Raw genomic sequence first — 6000 nt, 5'->3', positions numbered from 1 at the left:
TTCTCAAAAATGGAGTCACATTAGTTTCTCAACCCCAAATCTCAGTATCAAAATCTGTATTAGCTTGGGTTGTCATAACAATATACTGGGTGGCATAAATAACAGAAACTCATTTTCTCACAGTTCTGAAAGCTGGAACTACTGGATACAATATTCTTTGTCATAATTCCCCCAGCAGAAGCTCTGTACTCATTGGCTATTATCTTCTGACATTAGATGCTCTTTGCTTATTTTATTGAGTGAATGCTAAATATTGATTGGTATAACAAATTACTACTAATTTATTATAATAACTACTAATACAGTTTATTTATTTATAATAACTACTAATACAGTTCTGCCTGGATACACTACTAATTAGTGCTTTTTATCACATTTTTTTTTTCTTGGAAGCTTTTAGCTAGTTGTCACATTCATGTGCAAAAGTTACATTTTTTCCTAAAATTCTGACATGGCCATTTTTCTCTTAGATGACATTCTTCAGTAGGTCAACAAATATTCTGTGAGTCTCTTCTGCTAAATACTATGTATACAAATATGGATAACCAACTGACCCCATCCTCAACAAGCTTGACTTGTAGAATGGCTAAAATAAATATTCTGCTACAAAGAAGTAGAAAATCGTGTCTTAAAAGAAACAATGCTTGGGGCTGGGGCTGTAGCTCAGTGGCAAAGCGCTTGCCTAGCATGTGTGAGACACTGGATTTGATCCTCAGCACCACATAAAAATAACAAATAAAATAAAGTCCATCTACAACTACAAAAAAAGAAAAAAAAAGAAAGAAACAATGCTTGGGTGTTCTGAAGGGGTAGTAATTCTCAAGAGGAATGAAGGAAATGAACAATTACTGAAGGCCTGATATTTGGTAAGCAATAAAGAACCTTTAGAGATGTCATCTACTTTGATCTTTAGGACAACTCTGAGGAAAGCTGTCACTGCCCCCATTTTACTGATACAAATTGAATTTAAGTAACTGCCTAATATCATACAGGGAGATTTGAGATTTTAATACAGTTCTGCCTGGATACAAAGCTCTATCTTTATATTATCTATTCAGAGAAAGCTTGGTGGAGGTGGCATATAAGCACATATCTTAAAAGACAGGTCAGTATTAAGGTGGAGTAAGAATTATAAATCTACAGCTGAAATTCTCAATGGAGACACATAATTCTTACAAACGCTCTACCTCTGATTTATAGCTCCCCTCTCAATGTAAATCATTGGTTTTTAAACTTAAATTACAACCATATAGTTAGTTTAGGGCAGTATAATCGACATTTAAAAAAAATGTCAAAATAGAAAGAGCAGAGATGATTGCATAAAAGGAAATTTCATGACACTTATGAATATATTTAGGTACATGAATTTGTGATTATGGTACTAGGCTATAATGTAAAATGTATTCCTGATAATGAGAAAGTTTTATTTATAAACCAAATATACCAGATGTTTTAGTCCATTTGTGCTACCCTAAAAAAATATCTGAGACTGAATAATCTATAAACAGAAACATATTACCCAACAGTGCTGAAGGCTAGGAAGTCCAAAGTAAAGAGATCAACAAATTCAGTATCTGGTAAGTCTTTGCTTCTAAGATGGCACATTGTTGCTCCACCCTCACATGGTAGAAAGAAGTAGAAAGGAGAACACTGTGACTTTGCACAGCTGAAGGGCAAAGGGGACAGGCAGTTCTCTGAAGCATCTTTTATAAGAGCATAAATCTCATGACTTAATCACTTCTCCAAAGATCACCACCTCTTAATACCACCATCTTAGGGTTTAAGTGTCACATATGAATTTTGGAGGAACATATATATTCAAAATGTATAATTAGAGACTAAGACTGCATGGTTTTTCCAACTGGAATGAAGTATCTAAGTTTAAGGTCAGGAAGTGTTTGGGCAAAATTTTCTCAAATACAGAAAGCAATATCAAAGACTATTTATTTACAGCATAATTGGCATAGCTATAGAGCAGTTTAATACCTGTCTTACCCTGCTTTGTTACTATACCAAAATATCAGAGACTAAATACTTTATGAAGAAAAGAGGTTTAGTTCATAGCTCTCTAGGTCCAAGGACATAGTGCCAACACTGGCTTCTGATAAGGGCCTCATGATACATAATATCTCATGGTAAAGAGCAGGCCACACGCATGGTGGGGAGATATCACATGGTGAGAGAAGCAGCAAGAAAGAAGAAGCCCAACTTGCTTTATATCAACTCACTTTTGTGGTAACTGATCTAGTTCTACAATATCAAGAGCTCACTCCTATGAGAAAAAACATCCATCCCTCTTAATTACCTAATACTCTCAGAAAGACACCATATCCCAGTACCTTCACAATGGGGATCAAGCTTCTAGTACATGAACCTTTGAGGACAAATATATTCAAACTACAGCAATACCCTAAGCATTTTTTTTTTTTTCAGGAGTGAGCTGAATAGAAATGGGTAGAGAAAAAGCAAGGCAATCATCTCTTAGCAGAGAAACTCTATAGAGGTACAGGTCTATCCAGTTCAAAGGATACCCACAGCAAAATTTTTCTTCTCAAAAAAGGAGGCAGGGTGCAGGATTTTGCTAATTCAAAAAGATCCTTTCCAAATGGGTACATACAGTTCCAGCCCCAAAGGATGTAATCTCCTTAGAGATAAATGGGAAAATGCCTTCAACCATCAGCATTCATTTCTATTAGTCTTCATTTCTATCTCTCTTTTTAAAATGTTTTATTTATCTGTTTATTTATTTTTATGTGGTGCTGAGGATCAAACCCAGGGCTTTGCCCATGCTAAGGGCGCTCTACTGCTGAGCCACACCTCCAGCCCTCTATCTTAATCTCTGAATTTGTCTTTTGGCCATTATCTGATGGTGTGTAGAAAGCTGACTACCATACATTGAAAAGGCATCCATCTACCCAGTGCACCTTACTAATCCATTTTAATCAAACATATAGTAACTATGTTAACATATGGTAAATATTATTTATCCTGATCAGTATTTTTTTTTTTTTTTGGTGTTACTGAGGATTGAACCTAGAGCCTTGCATATGTGAGGTGATTGTTTTACCACTGAGCTAAATATATGCTCGGCCCTTTTTTAAATTTTGAGACAGGCTCTTGCCAATTTACCCAGGCTAGCCTTAAACTTGTGATCCTTCTGCCTCAGCTGCCTAAGTGGCTGGTATTACAGGCTTGTGACATTACACCGAGTTCCATTGGTTCTTTTATGAACTGTTCATTAAGAAGTGCCAGCATTTTGTCCATGGTTTCCTGGTCAACTGTTTTTCTCTTAGTCTAATAGTATTGATTTACTACCTCCTTCCCAAATTTAAAATTTGCTTTTTGTTTTTTAATGTATCTTGTTGAATTATGTTGTTTAAATGACCACACCATCCTAGGCTTTATTATATATTCTATTTTCCAAATCTTATTCTGAAATCTCACTTTTTCAAGGTTCCCTACAATCTTACCTTATTTTTACTACTCCTAAACATGGATCAAAAGTACAAGTCAAGCTGACCACAGCCCTTAATATAAGCCATAACAATTCTCACATCTGTACCCATTCTCTTCCCTGAATGATGTGCCAGTCACTGCTCTCTTCTTCTCCAAATTTTATCTGTTCATCAAGGTTCAGCTTAAGTTACTTCATAAATCTACTTTAATACTCTCAATCCCACTGCTTACTACTTTCTCTAAAAGTGGGCAGCATTGCATTTCCTTGAAACATTTAGAATTTAATTATATGGGTCTTTAACAATTTCTATAAATGCTATGCTGTGTGGTCCGTAAGGTAGGGACTATTATTTACACAGCTCTTGCCTTTGTACAAAAATTGAAAGAGCAGTAGGAAATGAAGATTATTGTCCTGACTTGGCACTGAGGAAACAAGCTACTCCTCAGTAACTCTCTGATACTCACTCTATTTTTCTCATAGCATAAACAGTACTAGGTAAATGGAAGGCTACCAAGACATCTTGAAGACCATTATCTTATAGTTTGTAGATTAGTAGTCTGTCAATAAGAGGAAAATGGGGCCAGGCACCTGTAATCCCAGCAGTTTAGAAGACTGAGGCAGGATTGTGAGTTCAAAGCCAGCCTCAGCAATTTAGTAAGGCTCTAAGCAACTTCATGAGACACAATCTCTAAATAAAATATAAAAAAGGGCTGGGGATGTGGTTCGGTAGTTATGCACCCCTGGGTTCAATCTCCAGTACCAAACCAAACTAAACAAAAAAAGGAAATATGCACCTCAGTGCTTCATATTGTCCACTGCACATTGACTTTTCACTTTTATAAACTTTATGTCAGTATCATTCTATAAAAATAAATGTTAACATCAACTCTTAAGAAAAAAATTGTGACTGATTACAACTTACAGGCCAGTAATAAGGGATGTTAGTGGGTAGTAATAAAATTCTCTGTACAGTCTCACTTATCAATTTGTCACAGTGCTACTGCATTGGTAAAGTGAGGCAACCACAATTAAGGTGGGGGGATGATTATAGAGCATAATTCAAAAACAATGCATAAAAATGACAGATTTCGAGTAAAATGAATATTTAATATTTGATCAAATTTAAAATAAGTGATTCTTGCTTCAGCCAATTTCATAACTTAATACACTATAAAATGCTTATAAAACTTCTGATTTGCTGATTAAATTATATAAAATACAATTTAGGTTGTAAGCAGTGATGCAAGCCTCTAACCCCAGCAACTTGGGAGGCTGAGGATTGCAAGTTCAAGACCAGCCTTAGTAATTTAGCAATGTCTTAGGGAGACCCTGTCTCAAAATAAAAAATTAAAAGGGATGGGGATGTGGCTCAGAGGTTAAGCACCTCTGGGTTCAATTACCAGTACCACCTCCTCAAGTACAATTTAAAAGCTCTTTTTAATTCTTTAGCACCAGTGGACACTAATGATAACATCATTCTGAACCTAGATTTGCATCAACCTTAAGTTTAATTGATAGAGATCAGTTTGATAGGGGAAGAAAAAAAGAGCACTTTTTGGGTGGAAACTATCTCCCAGAAAACCCTAAATTGGTGAATAATACTCAACCACATCAGTATCATATTTAGAGAAATAGGAAGGTATGGAGGAAGTGTTTTAAGTTTCCTCCAGACCCCAAGCAAAAATGCCAGCAATTGAAAGCATCCTGAAAAACACTCAGTAGAAAGAACTTCACATTTTAACAAAATTAATAATGACTTGTGTTCATAAATGTCCATCTAGTCCAGAATATAAGTACAATCTTGTATATAAGAGGGAAATAAAGTGAGACTTTAAAAGATCCCACTAAAACAATCACCAATAACATGGTGCAGTTACAGTACTGATCATCATAGTTATTCATAGCTGTTACAGTACAACTACACAGATATAGGTCATTGTTACACAACTTTATTAGGAATTCAGTACCGTCAAAACATTTCTATAAGAGGTCAATGTAATAATCTTTTATCGATCTAGGAATTCTGGCACTGAAAGTGTGAATAACCCAAAGTAATGTCGTCACCAAGGGACAAGAATAGAACCCAAATCCCTTGACTCCCAAGCTGTGTTTTCCATTAATTGTGCTCCTTTCTACTCATCTGAGAGCATCAAGTATAAAGGGTTAGGGAAAGGAGTGGACACAAATGAGCCAAATCTGCGAGGTGGAGACTGCACTGGAAGTCCTAAGGAATCGCCATTTGACACTTTCCTTTTGTTTTGGCTGAGCAAGATGAAAGCAGCAACCACAAACCCCTGGGACCAAGAACTGGAACTAGGTACTGCCTGTTGTGGTTTAACTCTCTCTTTCTCCAGTGAGGCCTTTCCTCTTTAACCTCTCTTCCGGCCAAGCCCTAGTGCTCTCGTCACCCCCCTGGTCTTGATCCTCTCTTCTTCCGTCTCACTCTGCACGTTACTGCTAGGTGTCCCTGTAAGGGGAGGCAAGGGCGCCTCGCTCGTCCTCCAGTCCTTTAAGCGTCCGGAGGGTTCGAAGCGCCGCCGGAG

The sequence above is a fragment of the Marmota flaviventris genome, chromosome 1, assembly GCF_047511675.1.
Source record: "Marmota flaviventris isolate mMarFla1 chromosome 1, mMarFla1.hap1, whole genome shotgun sequence".
NCBI lineage: Eukaryota > Metazoa > Chordata > Mammalia > Rodentia > Sciuridae > Marmota > Marmota flaviventris.
Note: the sequence above shows the minus strand (reverse complement) of the source record.